This window comes from Rhinoderma darwinii, chromosome 1 (genome assembly GCF_050947455.1).
Source record: "Rhinoderma darwinii isolate aRhiDar2 chromosome 1, aRhiDar2.hap1, whole genome shotgun sequence".
Lineage (NCBI taxonomy): Eukaryota > Metazoa > Chordata > Amphibia > Anura > Rhinodermatidae > Rhinoderma > Rhinoderma darwinii.
In genome coordinates this window covers 589,996,712-590,006,006 of record NC_134687.1, presented here as the reverse complement: position 1 = coordinate 590,006,006, position 9,295 = coordinate 589,996,712, and positions in this window count along the sequence as shown.

Below are 9,295 nucleotides of genomic sequence, written 5' to 3'. Positions count from 1 at the left end.
GATCTAAAATGCAACCCTACCTATGTTTTCCTAATACATAATAGTATATAAAGACGTAGTAGAGCTGGGTTTGTTATTGTCACGCAGCGGGTTAGTGGACCCACTAGGCCGTACCGCCGCAGCGTTGAGGCAGCTGGCCAAACAACAGGACACCCCAGAAATACAATGTCCCGCACAAGGGTAACTGAATAGTCCAGATGGTGGCCGCAGCTCTGGCACAGATGAGATGGGTGCAGCAGATGGCGCCAAACGTGGCGGATGACACAGGAGCCGCAAGTTGCGCCAGACGTGGCGGATTCCTCCAGACGTGGCAGATAACACAGGACGTGGCGGATTCCTCCGGACGTGGCAGATGACACAGGACGTGGCGGATTCCTCCAGACGTGGCGGATTCCTCCAGACGTGGCAGTTTCCTCTAGACGTGGCAGATGACTCAGGACGTGGCGGATTCCTCCAGACGTGGCAGATTCCTCTGGACGTGGCAGATGACACAGGACGTGGCGGATTCCTCCGGACGTGGCAGATTCCTCTGGACGTGGCAGATGATACAGGACGTGGCAGATTCCTCTGGACGTGGCACGACTAGATACTAGGGCAAAGCACGGAAACAGGAACGGGGAACAAGGTACGGGAAACACTAAGGGACCATTTGCAAGACAGACTGGGAAAACTAACAACGCTCAGGCATCGAACTAGGGGGCTGGACCCCTCTTATAGCCCAGGGTACTCACGGGTCAAAGGTCGTTCAAGATGTCCGGTGCGCGCGCTGCCCCTTTAAGAGCGGGGACGAGCGTGCGCGCGCACCCTGCGGGCTCCGGCGAAGATGAGTGGATGCAAGCGCTGGCGTCTCCTGAGGAGGAGGCTGGGGCCAGCGCTTGCCGACTCGTGGCTGCGGCTGTCAGCGGGAGGCTGGAGCTGACAGCCCGCAGCCACGGACGTTACAGTTATCCTACACAGCATAATGATGAAGCACCAAAGAGTGCTTTCATTCTTAACAGCAGATTTCTCTAGCAAAAGATGTAATCACTTCTTCTGATTTAGGGTATTGCGGTGCCCCAAAGATAATTCATTGCTGTCAGTCACTAATGATCTTTTCATATCAGTTGGCATTGCGTCAGTGAGATGCCAATGACCACCTGCTGATAAACTAACATTGGCATGTTGATAGAACAGGTGGTGGATTTTATAGACCGAAAGAAAAAAAAATCTAACAAAAATAGTGCACAAGGTTTACATCTTAAAGGGAGTTGTCATTGTAGAGATATCCATTTCTATCTCTTCCCGAAACTAAAAACATAACCAACAACTCGCTTTGCTTTAGTCAGAGATAGAAAAATAATTTACCAGACAAAATGATGGTTGGCTGTGTTGGATTAAATGGTTGGCCTGGGCAGATCAGAAATCAGGTCAGGATCAATTTGCAGTTGTAGTCTCTTTAATATAACTTAATATGATTGTCAGGAGCTCTTTCTAAATTCTTCTGACTCCAAGAACTTGGACGCACTGGAAAACAAGTGACTGAGACTCGAACTCAATAAAACCAGAAATTGGGCACTAACCCAGAGGTACAAAAAATAAAATCATTGTTACACCAACCCACTGAACACCAGGGACTTGGAAAAAAATCATTGGACATCAAAGTTGTATGTGCCAATAACTGACACTGAGAACATAGTCAATGGACATTGGGAACTGGGACAACAAACCGATGTACAGAAAGGACTAGAGATACAAACACTGTAAACTTGGGACTGAGGCATCAAAACACTAGACAGCAGGGGCAATGACACCAAAATACTGAATCGATTGGCACAGCAACCACCAGGGACTGTGGCACTACACAACTGCTCACAATTTGACTAGGGACAGAGTACCAAGGATTAAGACACCATAAAACTGGACAACCGAGAGTATGCCACCATCTTCAAGAAGATATTGACAGCTTTGCCTAGCAGGTCCAAGGAACCATAAAATAGTGGAGATGGAGAGGGGGATATAAACATGTTTCATGCAATGACGTCTCATAGAAATAGATTATGGTTTTTGAGCTACTAGAAGGTTGGAGTTTTGTTTTGGAGCTTTTCGACTGCCTGGTTCCTGGTGTTTTATACTCCTAAGTTTTATGAACAGACTCCAGCTAGTCTTGGTAGTCCATCTCATAGTCAATCTAATAACTGAGGTGTTTTACAGTGTGTAGCAATAAGTGCCTTTACACAGCCCAAAACTGGCCCATAAAATGATCGTTGATGTATGGGGACGAACGATAGTTCATCCCTATGCATTTTTATCATGTCGGCAGCACATCTCACTGTCTACACAAGATGATGTGCTGCCGACTAGCGACGGCATAAAAATCAGATCAGCAGATGACCATGATCAGTCATCGGCTGATCGTGGCCCTGTTTACACGTGGCAATGATCGTAAACGACTGTTCATGTGAATACTCGGATCATTGACCCATGTAAAATAGCCTCATGTGAGTACTAGACTATAAATGATATCCAGATATTCTTATCATTTAGGCCTGGTTTAAATACACAGATCATTATAGGATAATTAGAAATCTTATCAGCCCCCTGGTGTAAACAGGATTTACTTATAGACGATCATAACTTCTAAGGAACCCGTTTAGTCCTTGTTATAGAACAGTCCTTATTTAACCACTTCCCACCTACACAGTATTGTGTCCCTATAGAACAAGCGGTGATTACAGTCTTTTTCCACTAATTGCTCTCTAGTAATTCTTTCCCATGGCATTAATCTCAATTGGCCCCAGAGGATGTCTGCTGGGCCTGGAGATGCTCAGTTCAGATACAATAATTGTGGGAAATTCTTACTGCAGAATGCATGGTTCTATCTATCTATCTATATCTATCTATCTATCTATCTATCTATCTATCTATCTATCTATCTATCTATCTATCTATCTATCTATCTATCTATCTATCTATCTATCTATCTATCTATCTATCTATCTATCTATCTATCTATCTATCGGGCTAGATTATAGGGGGTGCTCATGCAAAACATAACCTGAGGCTTCCACCAAATTGGGTAGCTAGGGGACCTCCACCACCCTTCCTGCCCAGGTTTTTTTTTTTTCCGATCCAGCTTTAACTTTAAAGAAAATGTATTGTCCGTTAGTTGCAAACAAGTCTTCAGATCCCTACCCCACCAATTGACTTGTAGAACTGGCAGTCATTAGTTATTTGGGCAGTGTATACCCTGCTCACATCTGGGACCCCGACCTCTTAGGATAAAAGAGTCTACTTGATTGGTGAGCCTATCCTACAGAGAAGAAGTGTTGAGGTGACCATGCATGCACGCGGCTCTTTCCATTAAAGTCTAAGGGAGTCGCTGGCTCAGTTGTATCTATGACTCTCATAGACTAGTGAGGAACGCAATGAATATCTGTCGTTTTACCTGTGAACCTCTTAGTATTTAGTACCATGTGAACTAAGGGTTAGAAAATGAGAGATCTTATTTGTTGCTGTAAAGCGGACTGTTGTTATGGTAACACAAAGCTCAGGGTTAAGAAGTGTTTTCATGGGGACACAGGCAGAGCGGCTCTTTTCACAGGGGCTGCGACTTCAACTATGTTACAGTAGCTAAAGAAAGGAATAAGATGATTTTTTCCCTCACATTTTCCTTGTTGCTTGTACACATGGAAATCCCTGGAAAATAACTATTTATAGAGTCGAGGATGTTCACACTTTCTGCTCTGAAAATATCCATCCTGTGACTTCCAGAGCGGTTTGTCCATAGGAAGGTTTATACAAATGACTAATAGGACTTGGGAAAGTAAATTCTAAAGAGTAAAATCTTCCATTAACAATGACTCAAAATGAAGTATATCTAATCTAAAAAGAATATACAAACGGTACAACAACCTCGCAAGTAATGTGTAAATGACATATGCAGCAGAGCTGTGTTAGTCTTTAGCATAACTCCTACTTATATTACCAGATGTTTAGTCAGGGTTTTATATAGGACTGCAGGTGAACCTACTTCTTAGTCTTATAGTGCAGCTGTACCAACTAACCTACCACTCCATTCCACCTGATGCCGTAGGTGGTGATCAGAAGTGTTGAGGAAGCTCATTTCTAAGGGCCCATGCACACGAATGTGTTTTTGCGGCCGCAATTTACCCGCAAATCTGCGGGTGACTTGCGGTTCCATTCATTTCTATGGGCCCATGCACACGACCATGGTTTCATGGTTTCACGATCCAGTGCAACAGCATGAGCGAGTGTGCGATTGTATTCTTTTCACCCGAACAGGCAAGGTGGCGTGTCAGTGCTACGGACAGAGCTGTGGAGAGGAGAGCGCGCATGCGCGCTCTCATCTCTTCAGCTCTTGTGAGAGATCAGTCTTGTACTTTGTCTGCCGAACTGGCAAGGGGGCGTGTCACTGCTACAGACAGTTTAAGAGCTGGGGAGCGCTTCCACTGTCCGTAGCAGTTACACGCCCCCTTGCCAGTTCGGCAGACAATACAAGACTGATCTCTCACAAGAGCTGAAGAGATGAGAGCGCGCATGCGCGCTCTCCTCTCCACAGCTCTGTCCGTAGCACTGACACGCCCCCTTGCCTGTTCTGGTGAAAATAATACAATAGCACACTCTCTCATGCTGTGGCACTGTCCATATCTGATTGGACAGTGTCACAGCCATAGTAACACGACCCCTTGACAGTACACGCCCCGTTGACTGTTCAGGGGGTTATTTAAATATCGGTCGCCAAATTTTACGGCACCGATATCTAAATAACGGAGGCAGGTAGGAAAAAAATGTAAAGTGCCCCAGGGTTTGTGCAGCCCTCCCCATTACATGCTACACTCAGCTGCACCTGTATGGAGAGGTGAAAGGTTCTCTTTAAAGCCGATATCATACCAATCACAATTCTGCTGGTTTATTAATGAAAACAGTAAGCAAGCTTGTCAATAGAAAAACCCCTAACATTTAAGCTGAGCTCCTATACTGCATTAGTACAGTTTGTTTTTGTCTGTACTTTTCCTGATGTTAATATAACACTTCCCAGAATGCAAATCACTAGATCAAGTTCTGTATAGACTCTGTACAAGCAGGAAATGCTGGGAGATTTCAGCTCTGAAGCCTGCAGAATTGTAAATGCAGCTTGCATATATGTTAGCAATCTTGCATTGGGCTTTAAATCTACAAAGTACCCAAAAGTGATAGGAATCTACTAAATCTCCATCAGTTGACCTGTATCTTCTAGATGGTCTAACCTTTTCACTCTGCAGCATGCTTTTTTTTTTTTTAAACTGGATACATGAAATGCTTTTCTTCCTTCTTATATGTTCCTCATAAATCTTATTTCGTTTTCTCCTTGTCGTGTGTCAGGTGCTGTCAGTAATAACGCTGTCAGAGGTTATAATGTAACGCTTGTAAGCATATATTCCATTAGCTTCAGTAGCTGTTGAGCGGGGGCTAGCACTGCATGTGAATAAAAGCTCTGCAATTTCTGGTCCCCCCAGTGACAATCTCAAGGCATATAATCTGTAATATGAATTGTGATTTACTGGGGTTATGAACAACCTATAATAGATTGTGTCTGTTTTAGCTGAGTCCTTGTAAGCTATTTTCTTTTTTTCTTGAAAACGTCTTCAGTCCATGTTCTCATACTTATCTCGATAAGACCTGCAGGGCCGTCCTCTCCTCCTATGTCTTGTCTCTGGACATGTGCTGTTCAGGTTTTTTTATTTTTACTCCCTATAAGTTGTATATCTCCCAACTTTCAAAGATCGGAAGGAGAGACAACTGCAGCAATTTTTGTTAACCTTAAACAACACCTCTAATCCTGCCCAATTTTTGTTCATACACACCTAATTTCCTTTGTGCCCCCACACATTATCATGCCGCCATAGTGCACCATACACAGTATCCTGCCTTGATAGTGCCACCCACACAGTATTCTGCCTACATAGTGCCCCAACATAGTATCATGCCCCATAGTGCCCCCCACAATATCATGCCCTCACAGTGCCAAAACACAATATCTTGCCCCCATAGTTCACCTACACAATATCATGTCCCCATAGTGTCCCCAAAACAGAATCATGCCCCATAGCACTCCATATAGTATACTGCCCACGATAGTGTCCCCACACAGTATAATGCCCCTATAATGCCTCCCCACACAGTATAATGCCCCATAGTGCCTCCCCACACACAGTATAATGCCCCCATAGAGCCTCCCCACACACAGTATAATGCCCCATAGTGCCTCCCCACACACAGTATAATGCCCCCATAGTGCCTCCCACGCAGTATAATGCCTCCATAGGGTCCACACACATAGTGCCTCCCATACAGGATAATGCCCCCATAGTGACTTACCACACATTATAATGCCCTCATAGTGCCTCCCCACACAGTATATTGCCCCATTTCATCCCCCACACAGTATAATGCCCCCTAGTGCACCCGTACACATTATAATACACCCATATTGCCCCACCCCACACAGTATAATGCCCCCATAGGGCCTCCTAAAAATAGTTCCCAAGACCCATGACTGAGATCCCTCTACAGGTCTTCTCTGGTCTATGGCATGCCGCAGGCAGGCATGATGTCATCACTGCATTGTGCCCATCTATGCCAAGCCGCTCATGGTAGTGGTCACACAGTGAGTGGTGGAGCAGGGAGCTGACAGCTCCCTGCTTCCCCATGGTATTAAAATGTATCTGCATCCTGAGGACACAGATACAGTTGAAACTGAGGCGTATCTTGTCACTCCTTGACCTGAATGTATAGTCTGTAACATGTCTACCGAATTATTAAACGTAATTTGTAGTATCGGTCTCCTCATATAGGGTAACGGGACCCCCTCAGGCTCCAGGGCCTGTGTGAGACACAACTCCTGCACCCCTTATAGCTCTGCTCCTGAGAGTGGAAAATCCCTGCTGCTTTAGGTGCAAACAAAGTGGTGGTGGGGGGTTTGTTATGATGATCCATACTATGATGATCCTTTACTATCAAATATTCTCGGCCTCCTCAGGTCATCCCTACGTATCAGACATACAGAAATCTACATGCCATTAACACTGTGAAACTCATAGACAGTCTACAGTCCTCATTGTCCCCTATCTCTTCCCTCTCCTGTCCCAATCTGGCTGCCAAACTTTATAATAACACTCTCAAAAATGCATTGGATGAAGCAGCCCCCCCTACACTCCGAACCACACGACAAAGAAGACGACAACCCTGGCACACGCCTCAATCCCGCTTTCTTCAGCGGTGCTTGAGATGTGCTGAACGACTGTGGAGAAAATCGCATTTGGATGCAGATTTCCTCCATTACAAATTTATGCTCAAAACTTACAACTCTGCCCTTCACCGAGCCAAACAAGTCTATTTCACTTCTCTCATCTCCACACTATCCAATAATCCAAAACGCCTCTTTGATACTTTTCACTCCCTCCTTAGTCCTAAAGTGCAGACGCCAATCACAGATCTCTGTGCTGAAGACCTGGCCAATTATTTTAAAGTTAAAATTGACAACATCCGGCATGATATTCTCTCCCAGTCCCCTAGTAACATCGATCCCCTTCCCTCCCGCACTCCCTCTTCCTCACTCTCAGCATTTGACCCAATAACTGAAGAAGAAGTCTCGAGGCTCCTCTTCTTCTCGTCCTACTACCTGCCCTAGTGATCCTGTCCCCTCACACCTCCTCCAGTCCCTCTCCCCAGCTGTCACTAGTCACCTGACTAAAATATTTAACCTCTCTCTTTCCTCTGGTATCTTTCCCTCCGCTTTTAAACATGCCATTATAAACCCATTACTGAAAAAAACAACTCTTGACCCATCCAGCGCTGCTAACTACCGACCAGTCTGTAATCTGCCCTTCATCTCCAAACTCCTGGAACGCTTGGTCTACTCTCGCCTTATCGGCTATCTCTCTGCTAACTCCATTCTTGACCCCTTACAATCTGGTTTCCGCACTCTACACTCCACAGAAACTGCCCTTACTAAAGTCTCAAATGATCTCTTGGTGGCTAAATCGGACGGTAAATCCTCTCTCCTTATTCTTTTGGATCTCTCTGCAGCCTTTGACACTGTAGACCACAAACTCCTACTTAACATGCTCCACTCTATTGGCCTCAAGGACGCGGCTCTCTCCTGGTTTTCCTCCTATCTCTCTGACCGCTCGTTCAGTGTGTCATTTGCTGGTTCCACCTCTTCTCATCTTCCCCTTGCTATCGGGGTTCCGCAGGGATCAGTCCTAGGTCTGCTGCTCTTTTCTCTCTACACAGCTCCTATTGGACAAACCATTAGCAGATTTGGCTTCCAGTACCATCTCTACGCTGATGACACCCAATTATATACCTCTTCCCGTGACATCACCCCTGCTCTAATACAGAACACCAGTGATTGTCTGTCCGCTGTCTCTAACATCATGTCCTCTCTCTATCTGAAACTGAATCTTTCTAAAACTGAGCTCCTTGTGTTCCCACCATCTACTAACCTCCCTAAACCTGATGTCTCCATCTCTGTGTGTGGCACTACCATCACTCCTAAGCAGCACGCCCGCTGTCTCGGGGTTATTTTTGACTCAGATCTTTCCTTTACTCCTCACATACAATCACTTTCACGCTCCTGTCATTTTCACCTCAAAAACATCTCCAGAATGCGCTCTTTTCTTACGGAGGAAACCGCCAAAACTCTCATTGTTGCTCTTATTCACTCTCGTCTTGACGACTGTAACTCATTACTAGTCGGTCTTCCCCTCACTAAACTCTCCCCTCTCCAATCTATCCTCAATGCAGCGGCCAGGCTCATCTTTATGACCAACCGCTACACCAACGCCTCTAATCTGTGCCAGTCACTGCACTGGTTGCCCATCCCCTTCCGAATAAAATTCAAACTTCTTACTCTCACCCACAAAGCTTTCCACAGTGCTGCACCTCCTTACATCTCCTCCCTCATGTCTGTCTACCACCCTACTCGGGCTCTACGTTCTGCCAACGACCTTAGATTAAAATCCTCCATAATCCGAACCTCCCACTCCCGTCTCCAGGATTTCTCTCGTGCTGCACCCGTCCTCTGGAATGTGCTACCCCAGACAATCAGATTAATTCCCAATATCCACAGTTTTAAACGTGCCCTGAAAACACATCTATTTAGACAGGCCTATAACATTCCCTAATCTGACTCCTTTCCATGGCCCTCCATTTAGATTAGTCATCAGAATAAGATTCCCTCACACTCCTCCTCTTCATGTCCGTCATACACGGATACTGGCTGGTGACCGGCTCATGCAGCTTTATGTTACCA